Genomic DNA, 20,812 nt, shown 5'->3' with positions numbered 1-20,812 from the left:
CCACCACCTATCAGCTTGTATCCATCGGGATCCAGGACGGAAAATATATAAAAAAAGGTAACTGGGATTTCAGAGAGAGGGGAGTGGGAAGAACAAGCAGTTGAGAATTTCTTGCATGTTCCTTGTGATAGTTGCATTTCCAATTGGAGACTGAATGAAATGAGCCGAGGGGTATATTTGGGGAATGAGGTGTCCCGGGAATGTTTGAGAGGAACCTCCGGCTGTCAGACCCTGCTTCCCCGGGTCACTCTGTGTGTTGTTACTGGGTGAAGTGGCGGCGCGCAAAGGGTTAAATTGGGGGGGTGGGGGGTAAAGGGAATCTGCTCATTAAAGGCTTTGCTTTTTGTTTCTGAAACAAGTCGAGTTACCGGTGGGGGCGAGGAGTTCTCTCTCTCTCTCTCTCTCTCTTTCTTTCTCTCTTTCTCTCTGTCTCTCTTTCCCCCCCCCGGTTGTGTGTGTGTGTGTGAGACTCCCCCATCCCTCCTCATTGTGAGTTTGGGGACGCTTCGCCCCGGCTGTACTTTGATTTCTATTTCAGAGGAGCCCAGGCGGCGCTGAGCCGCTGTCCGGGATTGACTGCTCTTTCCCGGGCTCTGACTTTTGAAAACCTGGCGCTGAGGTTTTCCCGGTCTGCGGGCAGATTTCGGCTACCACCCCCCCCCCCCCCCCCCGCTCTCCTCTCCATTCGTGGGAGTGTAAGTCGGCCAGCCAGCCACGGCCGGAATGGCCATTGAGAGGGTGCAGAGGGGGGGGGGAAACGGGCAAGGTTTCTAGACCACGCGTGCTGCCAGGGACAGGGCACATGAAATGGGAATCTGCTGTCCTTCCGTGGTAACTTCAAGCCGCAAACAAATGAAACCTCATCTGTCACTCGTGTGGATGGAATTAGTATAAACTGTCAAAAGTGCTGTGTTAGGCTTTGAAGAATTATATTCCTTTAACTGTTTAATCACTTTAATATTAACTCCTGCCGGGAAGTTTGACAATTACTGCAAAAATATTGATGAAATATGTGCCAGTAATATCTTTATTCGCTTTGTTTTTATTTAATAATAAACATTTACGTTGCAGAAAGTGGCCATTTGGCCCATTGGCCTAATGCTGGCACTCTACTAGCATTTGTAGTGTAGAGATAGACACGTCACAATAATCTGGCAAACCATAGCGAGCCAGGACATGCCGCTGTCCACTGATATTCAAACCAGCGATCTTCACGTGATTCAACATCGAAGAGATCCTTTGTAGTTGCTCATACACACCCAGCTTCACATTCTTCCCCAATCACTTCAGAAATCTGGGCTCAAGTTGCAAAGTCAGGAGCGTGATGCTGGAAAAGCACAGCAGAGCAGGCAGTATCTGAGATTTGCAGAGCCAGCTGCTGGAACCCCGCAAATCAACAGGCCAGAAATGCTTCTATTTCCTTTTTCCATATTGTTTATCCCTTATAAAAGTTGAATATCCTGGAATATTTAAAGTTCAGCATAATCACTCTGCCAGGTCACCTCTGTAATAACCTTTCAATCAAACCCATTTATTTAGTTCTGAAGAAAAGTAATTTTCAACAAGAAACATAACTCCATTTCTCTCTCCACAGGCGTTATTAGAACCATTGACACTTTCCAGCAAATACTTTCTAAATCCCATTTATTTCTGCCTGTGTTATTCATTTTAAAAAATGATTGTGCAGTATGCAGGTCTTCAGCAAGACTCGCATTTGTTCGCAATCTATAATTGTCCTGAAGAAGGGCATGGAGATCTACATTTTTAACTGCTTCAATCAATGCGTTGGAAATGCATTCACAGTACAGTTAGGAAGAGATATAGTGATTTAATTCCAAGTCAGGGTGGTGTGTAGCTTGGAGAAGAATTGCTTGGTGGGTGGTGTTGCCATAGATCTGCTGCTGTTGTCTTTCAAAGTGGTAGCAGTCATAGTTCCAGCATGAGCCTTGATGAGTTGCTGCAATACATCTCCTAGATGATACATGCAGCTGCCATTGTGTGCTGGTAGTACAGGGAAGTGAATGCTAAAGTGGTGGAGTTTGATCTAACTGGCTGCTTTATGCTGGACAGTGATGAGCTTTTGAGTGTTGCTGGAGTTGCACTTGTTCAGACAAGTATTCTATCACAATCTTGACTTGTTTGTTCTCGATGTTGGACAGGTTTGAGAGGTGACGGGTCACTACAAGCATCTGATCTATTTTACAGCCGCATGGCACTTCCAGTTAAAACGTCTTGATAGAGAGTAAGTCCCTGCACCTTGTGGGTGAAGGATTCAGTGATGGGAATGACAATTATTATGGGGAGCTTATTAGATTCTCCCTTGTTGGAGATGTTTATTATTTGTCACATGCATGGCATGAATGGCACTTGTTATTTAGTGACCAAAGCCTAATTTTTAAAAACTCTTTCACAGGACGTGGGTGCCTCCGGTTGGGGCAGTCTTTATTTCATGTCCCTGGCTGTTGTTGAGATGATTATATTAAGCTGCTGTCTTAAACTGCTGCAGTCAGTGGTTACACCCAGTAAATGATTCCAAACCAGTTTGCTTCCTGATTCTCATTGATTTCAGTTTGCCCTGACTCCATGATACCGCACTTGGTCAAATGTCTCCTTCATGGAAAGGCTGGCAGCTGTAAGGAAAGCTGGATGATGAAAGAAATTGAGCTTTTGGTTAAGAAGAAGAAGAAAGTATATGTCAGGTATAGACAGCAGAGATCAAGTGAATCCTTAGAGTATAAAGGCAGTAGGAGTATGCTTGAGGGCAAAAAGGGGACATGAAATAGCTTTGACAAATAGGATTAAGGAGAATCCAAAGGGATTTTATAAATATATTAAGGATAAGGGGGTAACTAGGGAGAGAATAGGGCTCCTCAAAGATCAGTAAGGCAGCCTTTGTGTGGAGCCACAGAAGATTGAGGAGATAGTAAACGAGTATTTTGCATCAGTGTTTACTATGGAAAAGGAGGTGGAAGATATAGGCTGTGTGGAAAATAGATGGTGACATCTGGAAAAATGTCCATATTACAGAGGAGGAAGTGGTGGATGTCTTGAAATGCATGAAAGTGGATAAATCCCCAGGACCTGATCAGGTTTACTCTAGAACTCTGTGGGAAGCTAGGGAAATGATTGCTGGGCCTCTTACTGAGATATTTGTACCATCGATAGTCACAGGTGAGGTAGCAGAAGACTTGAGGTTTGCTAACGTGGTGCCACTATTGAAGAAAGGCGATAAGGACAAGCCAGGGAACTATAGAACAGTGAACCTGACATCCGTAGTGGACGGGTTGTTGGAGGCAATCCTGAGGGACAGAATTTACATGTACTTGGAAAGGCAAGGACTGATTTAGGGATAGTCACCATGGCTTTGTGCATGGGAAATCATGTCTCATGAACTTGACTGAGTTTTTTGAAAAAAATAATAAATAGGATTGATGAGGGCAGAGCGATTGACATGATCTATATGGACTTCAGTAAGGCATTCAACAAGGTTCCTCATGGGAGACTGGTTAGCAAGGTTAGATCTCATGAAAAACAAGGAGAACTAGCCATTTGGATATAGAACTAGCTCGAAGGTAGAAGACAGGGGTTGGTGGTGGAGGGCTGCTTTTCAAACTGGAGGCCTGTGACTACTGGTGTACCACAAGCTTTGGTGCTGGGTTGACTACTTTTCGTCATTTTATATAAATGATTTGCATGTGAACCTAGGAGGTATTGTTAGTAAGTCTGCAGATGACACCAAAATTGGAGGTGTAGCGGACAGCGAGGAAGGTTATCTCAGTACAACAGGATCTTGATCAAATGGGCCAATTGGCTGAGGAGTGGCAGATGGAGTTTAATTTAGATAAATATAAGATGCTGCATTTTGGAAAGGCAAATCAGAACAGGACTTGTACACTAAATGGTAAGGTCCTGGGGAGTGTTGCTGAATGGAGACCTTGGAGTGCACGTTCATAGCTCCTTGAAAGTGGAGTCACAGGTAGATATGATAGTGAAAAAGTCGTTTGGCATGCTTTCCTTTATTAGTCAGAGCATTGAGTATATGAGTTGGGTGGTCATGTTGCAGCTGAACAGGACATTGGTACGGCCACTTTTGGAATATTGCATGCAATTCTGGTCTCCTTCATATCGGAAGGATGTTGTGAAACTTGAAAGGGTTCAGGAAAGATTTGCAAGGATATTGCTGGGGTTGGAAGATTTGAGATACAGGGAGAGGCTGATTAGGCTGGTGTTGTTTTCCCTGGAATGTGGGAGGCTGAGGGGTGACCTTATAAAGGTTTATAAAATCAGGAGAGGCATGGATAGGATAAATAGACAAAGTCTTTTTCCTGAGGTGGGGGAGTCCAGAACTAGAGGGCATAGGTTTAGGGTGAGAGGGGAAAGATAAAAGGGACATAAGGGGCAAAGTTTTCACACAGGGTAGTGCGTGTATGGAATGAGATCTCAGAGGAAGTGGTGGATGCTGATACAATTAAGCATTTAAAAGGCATTTGGATGGGTTTATTAATAGGAGGGTTTTAGAGAAATATGGACCAAGTGCTGGCAAATGGGACTGGATTAGGTTAAGAATATCTGGTTGGCATGGATGAGTTGGACCAAAGGGTCTGTTGGACATCTCTGACTCTGTGTTGAGGGTGTCACTCTCTCACCTCACCTGAGGAATTCAATTGTTTTGTCAATGTTTGAACCACCGCTGTGATGAATTCAAGAGCTGAGTGGCCATTACAAAATCCAAACTGGGTGTCAGTCAGCAGGTCATTGCTGAGCAGAAACTAGTTTGGCAGGACTGTTGATGACCACTTCTGTTACTTTACCAATGATGGAGAGTAGACTCTTGGGGTGGTAATTGGCTGGATTGGATTTGTCCTGCTCTTTTGGGTACAGGACATACCTGGGCAATTTTCTGTATTGTTGGGTAGATGCGTCTCTTGGTTCGTCCCAGGGATCATACCCTGTGGTAGTCTGGAATTACGCTCTTTCACACAGTTTAGTTTAGATTATTACTTCTATTTACCAATAGCATCAGTGTTCCACTATAACATAGATACCTTCAAGTCAGGCTTGAGCCATTAGCAGAATAGTGGTGCCATCTCTTATCCCTAAGAGCTCTCTCAGGCTACTCCCTTTATTGCTGCAAACAAGCTGTCTTCATACTGAAATTAGTATTAAAATTACAAAAATGCCATAATGTCCTTAATCCGATAAACAGCAATAAAATCGTAAAAGTTTGCAGAGGAAGAGAAACTCATTGACCGGTCTGAGTACACTTGACTAATTAAGTCTCGTGCACATCAAAGTGGGAAACCTTGATCCAGTCAGGCCCAAATGACTGGTTGCTTTGGCTGGATAACCTTCCCTTTTAATAGTACATCACAACAAGGGACTAGTTTAAACCATGTGGGACAGGACATGAGGTAATCATGTTCAGCTAACATGCCCAGTATCATTGTCCTACAAAATGGCTTTTTCTTTTAAAATCATCTTAGATTCCCAGATTGCAAATTAAATTCATAACATTCCCAGATCTCAAGCTCCAGGGAACGACACACAAATGTTCAATCCATGACAAGCCAGTGTACACTCAAATCAGACCACAAAGAGTTAAACTTGCCCCCAGCTTCCGTCCTCTGTCTCTCTGTTGAACACTTCAGTCAATGAATGTAACTTACAGAAAGTTCTCTGTCTCTCACTCACACATGAATATCTTCCAATGTCCTTACTATGTCACTTTGTGTTCTCCTAGCCTGTAAGTGTAAAGATACATCCACGTTCTAGAACAGATAAGGGAGCTGAGCTTCATACATTCAAATCTGCTCTATGTGGTATACATGAAACTGTATCAGGATTGTTCTATTACATGCATATTCCACTCACCTTTATTAAATTAAAGTTCTTTTCCTAACGAGAATGAGTTTTGTTAAGAGTTTTTGATATAAGCCAGCAAATTACTTATCTGACATCCCACTGAAATATGCACGTCCAACGTGAGAAGGAAGTACTGTCACACATTCCACAAGTGAACAAATGTATCACCTTATTTACACCGATCCATTGACACTAAGAACAGATGTCCCCAATCCTTTTGAATAAATAGTTTCCCCCCCCCCCCCCCCCCCGTATCTCCTTAGCAGGTGTAAGGCTATCAACTTTCTCAGAATTGCCAGTGAACATCCACACTTCTGATGTTATTGTTGGAGGAAAGACTTTTGGATGAAGCAGCTCAAGATTTAGATCCAGGACTTTACCTGGAGGAACTTCTGCAGAGATATCCTGGAGCTAGTATAGTTGGTTTCCAACAAATGCAGCCATCTTCCTTTGTGTTCAGAATGATGCCATCCCGTGGAAAGTGTTCATAGGCTCAAATTTGACGTGGACTCCCTGCTGTTAAACGGAAGTCACTCTCACCTCACCTAATCTATTACGCTTTGAATGCTTTGCATGTTTAGTTTTTTTTCCCCAAAGTCACTATTCTCTAATGCCTTATTACCTTTGTTAAACTGTGTTTCTTTCTGTCCTATTTGGCTTGGTTTATCCAGATCACTACTCTGCTTTATAGTCTTGGCATCTTAATATATTTAAGTAGACATTTTTCCTGAATTCACTTATCAGCCCCATCATGCTGGACAACTTTATAGCCCTTTCTACTTCCCTAGTTATTCCATTTGTCAGTACTCAAGTCCCAGTCTAGTTTAAGGGGAGGCCATCCCAAAGGACCCTCTTCCCCTTTCTTCAGTAATGGTAACAATGCTACTTGAATCAAAGAGTTTTTAAAAAGTCTTTGTAGTGTTATTCTGCTCATTTTAGGTAAATAGTGTATTAAGTTAGAGGCAGTGGAGGAATTGATAGAATTGGCAGTCTCATAAAGCAGAGAGTCATCGATGTGCATATAGAACATGTAGATGTGGAATAAGTGCAAGATGGCCTAAAGGGTAGATCCTTGTGAGATATCAGAGGTAATGCTGTAGCAATGTGAAGATCACCCATAACTGTTGATGTTCTGACCATGACTGGAAAGGTAAGAATGGGGACCAAGGAACAGCAGCCCTTTTAATTAAATGTCGGAAGAAAAGCATTTTGAAAGTCTTTGGCTGTCATTTGTGTTTTGGATAAAGGTGGTTTCATTATTTCAACAGGGACAGAAGCCTGACTGAAAAATTACACATTGAGTTGTGTGAAAAAATGGACATGAATCTGTCAACAGTAGACAACATTCCAGAAATTATGATGAATGAGAATAGGGTGACCTCAGGAATGTACCCTTCCAGTTACCAATCAAACCAGTTTAAACCAGTCTGGTTTAAAGTAATGTGATGCTTCAGTTCACTAGAGAATGAATGTGTAGTATTAACAATATGTCAAACCTAAGAAAAGTGCATAATGGCAAATAACTTTTTGAATCCTATGAGTTATCTTTTGAATGATGTCTTTACTTGACATTTGACATGAGAAGGCTTTGAAAATATAAAATTAAAAGTCATGCATTATTTGATGCATTATAGAATATGTCTTTCAAAACTGATTTTTGTCTAATTTTTGGAAGTTTTTTCACTTCTAAATATCACTGGAAACTCTGTTTTAAGTTAAACGGAAAACATATAGAAAATTGGAGTGTAGCATGTATTGGACAGAAGATGAACCAGATTTTTGAGATTTAGTTTCTAATACCATAAGATCAGGTTTTGATTTAGTGTTCCGTTTGTGAGCTAAAAATATTTTAATAAGCAATGAACCCCTCGATACACTATCATTTCCAAAGATCTGCGGGCAATTTGGAAATTAATTATTTATCCTCTAAATTTCAGATTCAGGCAAGTTTTTACTCAATTTAACAGACAAAATAATCAAATATTTTGTAGAGATGAGTTACAAGAAAACCAAAGGTAGAGTTGCTGTAGTGTCATGATCAGCTGCTGCTTCGATATGTGCACCCATGTTTGTGTGCCAGAGATTACTGAGATTTTCAGAAATGTAAATTAGATGCTGCTGAATGTAACATCTGAGAATAATAAATTCTTCCTTCAACTTAGTGGTTTCTGAAACAATTTATACTGGAGTTAATTTGAGCTTGACATTATTGGAGCCGTACCTAATTTTCAGAAAACAAATAAGATAATGGTGAACTTAGAAAAAAGAAGTGCCAAAATATATATAAAATATTAGCAGTGAAATCTTTCAAGGATACATTTTAAATTTAGGTAAGGTTCCTGTCATGAACACACCCCAAAAAGGGGCAGAACACTTTCAAGCGAGAGAGAAAAATCATAGAAGGAGGAAGAAAACTAACTTTTCAAAGTGCAAGGTCATGTACAACTAATGGAGAATAATAGTCAGAGGTCTCCAGCATAGATAAAGGCCCTTTGGTCCAATATGCCTTTGCCGGTCAAAAGCAACCACCTAACTATTACAATCTCATTGACACTTAGAGAGATTAATTAAGTAACAATTATACATTTCTTTATCATCAGTTCCTGTCACCACCCAAATCTCATTATCTATAGGCTTACAATTTCCAACTATGTGCTCTGCTTTCAGCAGAGGCAGGAGCCCATGCTACAAAAGGATTTATTGCTTTCTCTCCCTTCCTGTATCATGACAATACCCCCTCAAGAAATGCTTTTCCTTGACCCATGCTATACTATCTATTGAGCTCATCCACAACTTCCATTCATTCTTTAAGATTCTTGAAAATTCACTGCCTTGCAAATCTGTGCCCAAAACTCCGATTTGAATCTCCTTAATTAGGTTTCTTTCCTTAATCAAAATTACTAGAAGTGTTTTTGGTAGTTGAAATCACAGTACATTATCATTTCTGATCCTCCATCACCCTTTGTCCTAAATAGGCAACAACACAATATCCTTCAGCACCTCTTGTTTGTTGCCCAGTCAGCACTTGGTTCCATTTTTTACTCTGGCTATGATTAAATAGCTTTCTCACATAATAGTATCCCCTCTCGATTCCACGTCACCAGATAAAGAATCCACCAAAGAGCCTTACTTGGCTGCATCCTCTTCCTTGTCCACATGCTGCCAACTGACATAATCTCAAAACATGGACTGTTTTCTGTGTGAATGCTGCTGATATCATCTATCTCCTCTCCAGTTCCCTGCTGTATTATTGGAGGCCTTATCCAGCATCTCATCTAATTTCCTGCCCATTGAGAAGATTGCTTATTGCTGTAGTAGTAGGTCAAAGCTTGTGCAGGATGAGGGAGTTCAAATGATCACAAGCCTTTAATTTGAATAGAAATTAACATGAGATTTGATGCAATGCAAAGACAATGAGCTGTATAATAATATCAACTGTGCTGGAAAAATATTATTGTAGGTTTGGAGTTGGTAGCATAAGTCTTTCAAGACCACTATCTTGTTTTGGGTGGCTCAGACTCTTATGCTTAGACTTTCTCTTTTATAAACAAGGTGCTTTATTCATATCCTTAGCATTTGCTACAAATAACAGTGATAACCTGTCTGCAATAATCTTTAAGGATAGAACATGCACCGTGTCTCTGTCATTATAGTAATTGTAGCTTTTAGGTTATGTAGCCTAGAAAGTAATCTGAAAAGATCCAATACCAAAGTTATTGTGTGTTATATAACTACAATACCAATCTTTTTGTGGGCTAACTTTTAAAGTTATTTAAAACTGAAATGCTTTGTAATAATTTTAGAGCGTGAGTTTACACAATCTTTACATTATTGTTCTGTAACACAAGGCATTCACTGACTCCTGTCCACCAGGCATATCATAAAAGTATTCATGCTTATGCTGCAAGTTATTGTTCACTTGCTTTCTGCATTTCTTTATACTCAATACGTAGTGACATGAACAGGATGTATGGTTTTAAAAAAAAGTACAAATGCCACCAGCCTTTCCCACAGTAAAATTATGAATTGTTTGTAGTGGAGAAGGAACATATAAAATTACTCCACGGCTCCCCACCCACAAGGTTCACAACACCTCCACAAGACTACAAGCCATTTTCACTTCTGCAATAGAGATGGTGTGATCAGTTAGTTCATTTGGCTAAATGACTAGCATGTGGTTCAGAATAACTCGAACAATGTGGGTGTGATTCCTGCTCTGGCTGAGGCAGACTTGGTACCTGCATTCTTGCCCTGCCCCTGAAAAAGGTATGGGCAAATCAACACTGGTTTAAAAAAAACTGCCAAGGAAAACCAGTCTGAATACAGCAAGAACAGATGAGCTAAGCACCTGTCTTTGGGCAGAGCACATCTGGATAAATGAGTGTGAGCAAAAATAGCAGAAGCACTTACATATATTTAATAATATTTATTCAGATTAATCTGTAGTGCCATTGGACTGATGAGTCATCGATTTATTGAGATGCACAGCACGAAAACCGACCCTTTGGTTCAACTCATCCATGCCAAGCAGATATCCCAATCTACAACCCACTCACCAGCACCCAGCCCATATCCCTTCCTATTCGTATACCCATTCAGATGCCCTTTAAATGTTGCAATTTACTAGCCTCCACCACTTCCTCTGGCAGCTCATTCCATACACATATCCTCTGCATGAAAAAGTTGCCCCTTAAGTCTCTCTTATATATTTTCCCTCTCTCCCTAAACCTATGCCCTCTAGTTCTGGATTCCCCTACCGCAGGGAACAGACTTTGTCTATTTATCCTTTCCATGCCCCTCGTGATTTTGTAAACCTCTATAAGGTGACCCCTCAGCCTCCGACGCTCCAGGGAAAACAGCCCCAGCCTGTTCAGCCTCTCCCTATAGCTCAAACCCTCCAACCCTGGCAACATTCTTCTGAACCCTTTCAGGTTTCACAACATCCTTCTGATATGAAGGAGACCAGAATTGTATGCAATATTCCAACAGTAGCCTAACCAATGTCTTATATAACCACAACATGACCTCCGAATGTTTGTACTCAAAGCTCTGACCAATAAAGGAAAGCATACCAAACACCACCTTCACTATTCTATCTACCTGCGACTCTACTTCCAAGGAGCTATGAACCTGCACTCCAAGAAAACTAACATTTTCAATATATTTATAAAGGAAAATACTGTGTGTTAAAACCATAGCCAGGTTAACATTGCTGGAAGGAAAATAATACAATCTTTATTAAATGGGTACAAGCTGAAACAGTATCTAGAAATCAAATATATGATAATGAATGCCAAAAGCTAAACAAATGCTTGACCAACCATGTTGAATTCTTTGAAGATATAATTGAGAAAGTTTACTAATGTAGTGTATAAGATGTAAAAGTCTAGATTTCCAGAATGCCTTTAATAATGTGAATAAGGTCAAACCGTTGTGTTAAAACTTTATAAGCTATTGTCATGATTTGGCATGAAACAGAGTTTTGGTTCGCACTGTTATGTTGACTTCCCTTTTTCCAAAAGAGTGGTCAGATGGGTTTTTTTACAGTTGAAGTTCATGAAATAAAAGGGAGGGTGGCAGCATGGGGTGAAAGTTCACAGGGTAATAGGAAACAGAATAGTGGGGAATAGTTCCTGTATGGACTGGAGGATGATCTAAAGTGATGTTCACAAGGTTGGTATCATGATTTTTTTTAAATCTGTATTTGTGATCTAGACTTCATGTATTAGCAGGTACCATTTCATAATTTGCAGATGATACAAACCTGGACGTACTACGAATTGTGAGGATGATAGTGATTGACTACATGAGAACTTCAGTGGTTACACTGAGCCGACACCTAACAGATGGAATTTACTGGAAATGAGTTTGAAGTAACACATTTGATAGAAAGAACAAGGAGAGACAATATAACATAAAGGATATGATTCAACAGAAGGTGCAGAAGCAGGGGTCTGGATGTATATGTACACAAAGTGGCAGAGGTTTGAGAAAGCTGATAAAAAGGATCTTTGATTTTACAAATAGTCAGAGAATTATGGGCAGAAGGCAGGAGATTGGGTTGAATAGCATAGAAGACTCAGTGGGTCAAATAGCCTCATTCTATGCCTATATCTTATGGGCTTACGGAGTCCAAAAGTAAAGAAGTAATGGTAATCCTTTACAAAACACTTTTTTTTTAATTAGATTAGATTCCCTACAGTGTGGAAACAGGCCGTTTGGCCCAACCAGTCCACACCGACCCTCTGAAGAGTAACCCACTAAGACCCATTTCCCTCTGACTAATACACCTAACGTTGTGGGCAATTTAGCATGGCCAACTCACCTAACCTGCACATCTTTGGACTGTGGGAGGAAACCAGAGCACCTGGAGGAAACCCACGCAGACACAGGAAGAATGTGCAAACTCCACACAGATAGTCACCCAAGGCTGGAATTGGACCTGGGACCCTGGTGCTGTGAGGCAGCAGTGCTAACCGCTGAGCCACATGGTTGGCCCTATCTGGACGACTACACCTGATTCTGGGCACCACACTTCAGGAAGCATTGGAGAAGTTGCATTAAAGTTGTTGAGCATAGTGCTGGGAATGAAACTTTCATGTTATAAGATGAATCCTCACAGCTCCTCATGGTGTGGAACCATCTGAATGATTTGATGCCATTATCTTCTAACCTGTTAAGAAACTATAGGATCTGCTTTGTCAAAAGTGATTAAAGGAAGACCACTTACTATTCTAGCCAGAAGAGGCTCCTGATTGAAATAAGACTGTACTTTATTTCAGGAAAGCAACAAGTTAGATTAGGAGCAGGAGTAAGTCATTCAGCCGACAGAGTCTGCCTCACCATCCAAATCCTCTGAAAGTAATGGTTAGCATTCCATTAGCTTTCCTAAAGCTTGCTGCATCTGTATGCTAGCCTTGCACTTCTATATTTTCAAACTCTTACCATTGAAGAAATACTCTACACACCTCATTCTCCTACCAAAGTGGATAACCTCACATTTTTCCACATTATAGTCCATTGTCTGCCATGTTCATGCCCTTTTACTAAACCTGTCCAAGTCATCATGAAGCTGCTTTACTGCTTCCTCACAGCACACATTGAGTTAGTCATACAGCCCAGAAGCAGACCTGTTGTTCTAATTCGTGTGCACCGACCAGATATTCCAATCGGACTCTGTCCCATTTGACAGAATTTGGCCCATTTCTCTCTGAACCCTTCCTATTCATGTATCCATCTAGATGTTGTGGTTCTGTTCGCCGAGCTGGGAATTTATGTTGCAAACGTTTCGTCTCCTGTCTAAGTGACATCCTCAGCGCTTGGGAGCCTCCTGTGAAGCGCTTCTCTCGCTTCACAGGAGGCTCCCAAGCACTGAGGATGTCACCCAGACAGTGGACGAAACGTCTGCAACACAAATTCCCAGCTCGGTGAACAGAACCACAACAACGAGCACCTGAGCTACAAATCTTCTCCCAAACCTTGAACCCATCTAGATGCCTTTTAAATGTTGTAATTGTACTGGTCTCCACACGTCCTCGGGCAGCTTGTTCCATACACTCCCACCACCTTTTGAAAACATTACCTCTTGGGTCCTTTTTAAATCTTTCCTCTCGCACCGTGAACTTATGCCATCTAGTTTTATACTCCCTTGCCCTAAAAAAAAGACCTTGGCTAGTCACCCTTTTCATGCCCTTTGTGATTTTATAAACCTTTGTAAGGCTACCCCTCGGGTGTAGGGAATGCTGGATGACTAGAGAAATTGAGGTTCTGGTCAAGAAAAAGGAGGAGGCAGCTGTCAGGTATAGACAGTGAATCTCTAGAGGAGCATGAAGACAGTAGGAATATACTTCAGAGGGAAATTAGGAGGGCAAAGAGGGTACATGAGATACAAAGCTAAGTGATAATGTGTATAATTTGCAAGTTTGGAATAAATACAAATGCTCCCCACCCCTAAATGGTTGGCATAAGACCCTAAGATATACGAACAGTCGATTGAATGGTCCCTTGAAACCATTGTACCATTCAATGGGGTCATGGTGCATCCTCATGTCCACTTGCTTGCCCCTCCCCAGTAATCCTTAATTTCCCAACTGATGAAGAATCTATCTATCTCCGCTTTACAGAATACATAATGACTCTGATTGGTGTCCCTTTATTCTGAGACTATGCCCTCTGGTTCTAGACTGTCCCATGAGGAGAAACATCTTCTCAACATTTACCCTGTCAAGCCCTTTAAGAATCCTGTATATTTCAATGAGATCACCACTCATTCTTGTAAACTCCAGTGTGTAAATTCCAATCAGTTTAGCCTTTGCTCCAAAGATAATCTCTCCATACCAGGGATAATCCTTGTGAAACTCCTCTGAACAGCCTCCCCTGAAATAAAATCTTTATTCCATTGAAATCAGGACATCATTCCATTAGCCTTTCAGATTACCTGCTTCATGTGTGTGCTAGCTCCGTGTTTCATGCATAAGTACCTCCAAGTCCATTGTGTTGTAGCTTTTTGCGGTTTCTCTCTATTTGAATAATATTATGTTCTTTTGTTCTCCCTTCTAAAATGAACAATTTTGCATTTTCCCATATGATACTAAATTTGCCAATGTTTTTCCCACTCATTTAACTTATCAATATCTCTCTCAATTGTTTGTATCCCTCTCACGATCTGCCTTTCCACCTAATTTTAATGTCCTCTGCACATTTGGCAACAGTCCATTCACTTCTTTCTTCTAAGTCATTAATATACATTATAAACAGTTGTTTCCAGCACTTTTCGAATAGGGTGTAATATTGTTAGTTTTCCAATCCTCTGGCACTTCTCAAGAATCCAAGGACTTTTGAAAAATTACAACTAATTCATCCATTTTCTCTGTGGTTTTTTCTTTTACGATCCTAAGATGCAAGCCGTTAGGGCCACATGCAGTTGTCTACCTTTTTAGCAACATTAGTTTGTCTAATACTACTTCTTTCGTGATGGTAACGATATTTCATTCTTTTCCCCATTTTATTTTGGCATTAATAGACTGTTCGAAGTATCTTCCATTATAAAAATTGATGCAAAACATCTGCTATTTCCTTGGTCCCCAAAACTGTGTCCCCAGATTCATTTTTGAAGGGTACTTTATCCATTTTGATCTCTCACTTCCTTTTTAGATACTTAAATAAACTCTTATTGTCAGTTGTTATATTCCTTGTTAGTTTGCTTTTGTAGTTTATTTTCTATGTCTTTATTGTTTTAGTCCTATTTTGCTGGATTTTGAATTTATCCCAGTCTTTGGTGATCACTGACTTTATTCAACTTAGTACTCTTCCTAATTTCCTTGGTTAGCCATGGTTGGTTTATCCCTCTAAGTATCTTTTCCTCCTTAATCTGATGTATTTTTGCTGAGAATCACGAATTACCTCCTTAAATGTCTGCCACTGTTTGCTTATTGTCGTTCCCTGTAATCTTTCTGCCCAGTTTACTTGAACTAACTCTATCTTCATTTCATTGTAATTCCCTCTATTTAATTTAAACAGTTGTTTCTGACCCACATTCCTCAGTTATGAACTGAATATTAAATCCTGTCATGTCATAATCACTACTTCCTTGGGAATCCTTTGGTCTGCCAACATTTGTTAAACCTGCCTCATTATCTTGGATCTGATAAATGATAGAACCAATCAGGGAGCAGGCTATGACCTAATGCTCTCAAAAGCAGTCCTTAATGACCCTATGAATTTGTTGTCATAGCTCCCCTTACCAATTTGATTAACCCAACCAAATTATGCACTTTTGGAGCAGGTGGGACCTGAACACAGCCTCCTATTTCAGAGGCAGGACAGTACCACTGAACCACCTCGGGTCCTTAGTTCCTCAGTGCGGTGTTGTAAACCCAACCATCTTCAGCTGCTACTATCAATGATCACTCCTCTAACATACAGTCGGAAGTGTGGATGCTCAACTCCATTCATAACAGTGGAGACACTGAAGCACTCTGTTTTCGTCCAAAGAAAGACTTGAACAACATCCAGACATGGACTGTTAATTGGCAAGTAACATTCACCTCACAAGTGCCAGGCAATCAACATCTCCAAAAGGAGGGAATCTAACCGTTGCCCCTTGATGTTCAGTGGCTGTGCTATCACTGAATTCCTCCAGTATCAACATTCTGGAGATTGTCTTTATATTATCGGAACCTGAATTGGGCCAGCCAAATAGTTACAGTGCTGCAAGAGCAGGTTGGAGGCAAGGAATTCTATGGCGAGTAACCTGCCTTCTGTCTTCCCTGTGCTTGTTCACAAGGTACAAGTCAGGTGCAAATGGAATACTCTCCACTTGCCTGTATGACTACAGCTCTAACAATATTTATGGAGTTTAACACCGTACAGGACAAATCAGCCTGCTTTATTGGCAATCCACATCTAACCTTCACCAGTCACGCACAGGCAGCGAAAGATAGCTGAGGAAGCAATAGGTGGATGAAGGTGAGGGTGAAGGTGATAGGTCAAAGGAGTGATGGACAGGTCCAAAGGGTAGTGCCAAGTTGGAGGCTTGGGACTGGGATAATGTGGGGGGAGGGGAAATGAGGAAACTGTTGAAACCCACATTTATCCCATGTGCTTGCAGGGTCCCAAGGTGAAATATGAGGCATTCCTCCTCCAAGTGTCAGGTGGTAACAGTTTGGCGATGGAGGAGGCCCAGGACCTGCATGCCTTTGACTGAGTGGGGGGGTGGGGGGGAGCTGAAATGTTCAGCCACGGGGCTTGGATTTGGTGGGTGCGGGTGTCTCAGAGGTGTTCCCTGAAACGATCCATAAGAAGGCATCCTGTCTCCCCAGTGTAGAGAAGACCACACCAGTTGCAACAGATGCAGTATATGACATTGGCAGAAGTACAGGTCAATTTCTGATGCATGTGGAAGGATCCCTTGGGGGCCTTGGACAGAGGTGAGAGGAAAGGTGTGGGAGCAGGTTTTGCACTTCATGCTGTGGCAGGGAAAGGTGCCAGGAGTGGGGTGTGGGCTGATTGGGGGGGGGGGGTGTGGACCTGACTAGGAAGTCGTGGAGGGAATGGTCTCTCTGGGACACTGATAGGGGTAGGGAGGGAAATGTATCGTTTGTGGTGAGGTCCATTTGGAGGTGGCAGAGGATGATATAATGCATAGCGGAGGTTGGTGGGGTGGAAGGTGAGGACTGGAGGGGTTCTGTCCTTGTTGCATTGGGAAGGATAGGGTTCAAGGGCGGTGGTGTGTGAAGTGGAGGAGATGTGCTGGAGGGCTTTGTCAACCATGTGGGAAGGGAAGTTGCGATCATGGAAGAAGGAGGCCATCTGGGACTTTGAGGTGGAATGGGCCATCCTGACAACAGATGCAGCAGAGACAGAGGAATTGGGAATAAGAGATGGCATTTTTACTGGAGGTGGGGTGGGGGGGGGAGAAGGTGTAGTCTAGGTAGCTGTGGGAGTTGGTGGGCTTGTAGTAGATGTCTGTGGTTAGTCAGTCACCAGACACTGTGATGGAGAGGTCCAGGAAGGGGAAGGAGGTTCCAGAGATGGTCCAGGTGAATTTGAGGTCGGGGTGGAAGGTGTTGGAAAAGTTGAACTGTTCATCCACCTCGTGGGAGCATGAGGTGGCACCGATATAGTCATTGCTGTTGTGGAGGAACAGGTGGGGTGTGGTGCTGATGTGACTGCGGAAGATGGACTGTTCCACATACCTGACAAACAGGCAGGCATAGCTGGGTCCCATGCAGGTGCCCATGGCTATCCCTTTTGATTTGGAGGAAGTGGGACGATTGGAAGGAGAAGTTGTTGAGGGTGAGGACCAGTTCAGTCAGGTGGATGAGGCTGTCGGTGGAAGGGACAGCGTGAAAGGAAGAAACTTTAGATTGAACGCGTTCTGAAGAAGAGTCATTTTGGATTCAAAATGCTAAATATAATTTTCTCTCCATAGATGCTGAGAGACCTGGTGAATTACAAAAGTGTATTTACTTGGGTGGCCTCTAATTTAGTATTTGGTTTGGAAGTAATTCTGTATTGTGAGAATTATTTTCTCCTCCAAGATGTTTGATTCTAGTTTCCATGTGACTCCTCTCTAAAGTTAAATCTTATTGACAATATTATTTCTACTGTTATGTCTTCCTAATGTGAATATCTGCTTATCCTTTAAAGTCTTTTAATTGAGTAGCAATGCTGCTACTGTATACTGCTGAACTGAAAGCTTCTTATGCAAGTGCAATCAAATGAAAGGTTCCTGTTTTTTTTTCATCTAAAGTGGACGATTTCCTCCTCTTTCATAGTTTTCCCCAAAGGAATCTCACTAATAAGTGAATCCCTCTGACTGTGGCTTAATAAACATTTCCCCTTTCCTTAAGGGCTTTACAGAATGAATCCTGGTCTTCACTGCTATAGAATACAAATCCTGTTCCTTCAACAGATTGCCATTGCCCATGGCTCTACTAATAAACCTCATTGCCTCAATATTTTTCCTGGATGACGCCGATCATCTGCACTTTGAATAAATCTTTCTTTCCTGGATCTACTACAGTTCAACTAGTTGATCTCCTGCCATTCCTGCAATCATAATATTCTCCCAATTACTGTCTTTGTCTGATAAGGCTTGTAATTTGTTTTGTTGTCACTTTTATTCTGGCGTTGCCACTTTCCTAGGTCTACCATCTTAACTGCATGTGGCATCCTTAATTTCTCTTCCTTTAGCTATGCCTCTTGATAGTGCTAACAATGCTATGATGCTGGATCCAAGCAGCAAGTACTTTTTGTTTTTAGCATTCCCAACCTGTAACCTGTACTCTTCAAGAAATTCTCTTTCCCACTGTGAATTTCAAATTTGCTAATGGACATTCTAATGTCGGTTGCTGTTCGGCTCAATCTTGGGATTGTTCCCACAGATGTTTGTCACTTGATGCAATCTCTAACAGCTATAATTGGTTCTCCATTTTCATAGGCTTTCTAGCTCTCCCTCCCCACATATGTCTTATATCTGGTCACAAGTGTTTTTATCATTAACTGTAGGTGCTGCCTTGTAGAACCTTGCCATGAGAATTTTTGTAGGTGGTCAAATGTTCAGCTGTTTTGGTTACTGACTGTGTTTGTTTGCTCAAGCAACCTCCTTCTAGCTGAGCCTGAAGAAACATTACATCTCCACAGGTGCCAGTATTATGAATGCTGCAGCCTCCAGTTGGCTGCAGCAATTTACATGAGGTTGACAGATGACTCCTCACCGGTACTCATCATGGTACATTTTCTGTCACTATCCTTTTTGATCAGCAAAGTCCATTTTGTTGTGTTTGGTTTGGTGAGAACAGTTCAATAACTGCGTAAATAAGATCTGGTTTACTGTCTGAGAAACTAAATACATATTACATTGGTAAATGTTTTGATAAAGGATAGACCAATAATTTTTGTTTGACTTTAATCTTCATGCTGATTGAGTTCAACAAATTGGAGAAGGTAACAATGTCAATGGATTCATAGAATGCATTAAGATAAAGGATGGTTTCCTAAAGCAATATGTCATGGAGCCACGAGAAAGTAAGGACTGCCGATATTGGAGATCGGAGCCGGAAAATGTGGTGTTGGAAAAGTGCAGCAGGTCAGGCAACATCCGAGGAGCAGGAGAGTCAACGTTTTGAACATTAGCTCTTCGTCAGGAATGAGTGGAGCATTTCCTGATGAAGAGCTTATGCCCGAAACATCGACTCTCCTGCTCCTCAGATGCTGCCTGACCGGCTGTGCATTTCCACCATCTCTTGGAGCCAACCAGATTATCTTTGGTCTGGTAAATAGGAAACAAGGCAGTTTAATAAATTACCTCAGATTAAAAAATCCCCTAGGAAGTAATGATTATGATATGACAGAATTCTATGTTCAGTGTGAGAGTGAGAAACTTTGGTTGGAAATGGTTGTGTTTAACTTAAAGGGAGTTACAGTGAAATGAGGCTACAGTTAGCTAAAGTGGTCTAGATGAATGGATTAGCAGGAATGACAATAAGCAAGCAACGGCAGATATTTAAAGTGGTAATTAATGAGCTTTCAGCAAAAATATGTCCCAGTACGGAGGAAAGATTCTTCGAGAGGGATAAACCAACCATGGCTAACCACGGAAGTTAAGGAGAGTATTAAGTAAGCTTCAATAAGCTTCAAACAATCAGGAAGGAAAGATTGTATCTGGAGTGAGACACAACCCAGATGGACATATAGTTCAGGGAATTTGGAAGCCGTGCAGAGGGGAATGGGGTGCTTTTTCTTTTGTTGGTTCAGTTTTTAAGGCTTTTTCCATCAGGATAGATTGAAGGCCAGAATTGAGGGCTCAATACAAAATCATGAAATGCTTATGGAAAACTATAAGTTCGTTGGTTGGCAATAGCTACTAATTTGACGATCTTTGACTATCTAAGTTACTTTCAAATTGAAGGTAAAAAGGGGAAAAAGTTTAAAGGTTACAAATTCAAAGACCAGATGGCAATTTTTAAAGTTCAGATTTGTGAACTAAGTAAACAAAATAGAGATGCAGGGTCAGGCAATGTGTTGTACCTACATGATGTGGGAGCTGGTGGACCCCATTGTGAGTCATCATGACCACATCTGTAGTAAGTGTTGGTTGCTTGAGGAACTCCTGCTCAGAGTTGATGAACTGGAGTCTGAGCTTCAAACACTGTGACCCATCAGGGAGATGGAGAGTTACTTGGACGCTGTGTTTCAGAAGGCAGTTGCACTCCTTAGATTAACCACCTTTAGTTTGGTCAGTAGTCAGGGACAGGAGGGTGTGACTGTGTGAGGCATGTAGAGGGATCCAGGAGGTGGTGCTGAAGGAGAGTCAGCCCTTGAGCTTGTCTACTAGGTTTGAGATTCTTGCCTCCTGTGTGGACGAGAGTGGGGGGCTGTAGGGAGGATGAGCAAACTGACCATAATACCATTGTACAGGGAGCCATTTAGGAAGGGGGAGTAAAGA

The 20,812-nt window shown here is 41.6% G+C and overlaps 1 protein-coding gene across 1 annotated transcript in view; it reads left to right on the top strand.

Moving 5' to 3' along the window:
• dse (dermatan sulfate epimerase) overlaps window positions 1-20,812 on the top strand; it is an 85,814-nt gene continuing 65,002 nt past the window's right edge. Inside the window, exon 1 of the mRNA XM_072555574.1 lies at window positions 1-57. The gene's annotated coding sequence lies outside the window, so the exon portion shown is untranslated. The remainder of the gene's footprint in view (window positions 58-20,812) is intronic.

The sequence above is a fragment of the Chiloscyllium punctatum genome, chromosome 3 (genome assembly GCF_047496795.1).
Source record: "Chiloscyllium punctatum isolate Juve2018m chromosome 3, sChiPun1.3, whole genome shotgun sequence".
Taxonomy (NCBI): Eukaryota; Metazoa; Chordata; class Chondrichthyes; order Orectolobiformes; family Hemiscylliidae; genus Chiloscyllium; species Chiloscyllium punctatum.
This window is presented reverse-complemented; position numbering and strand designations above follow the sequence as displayed.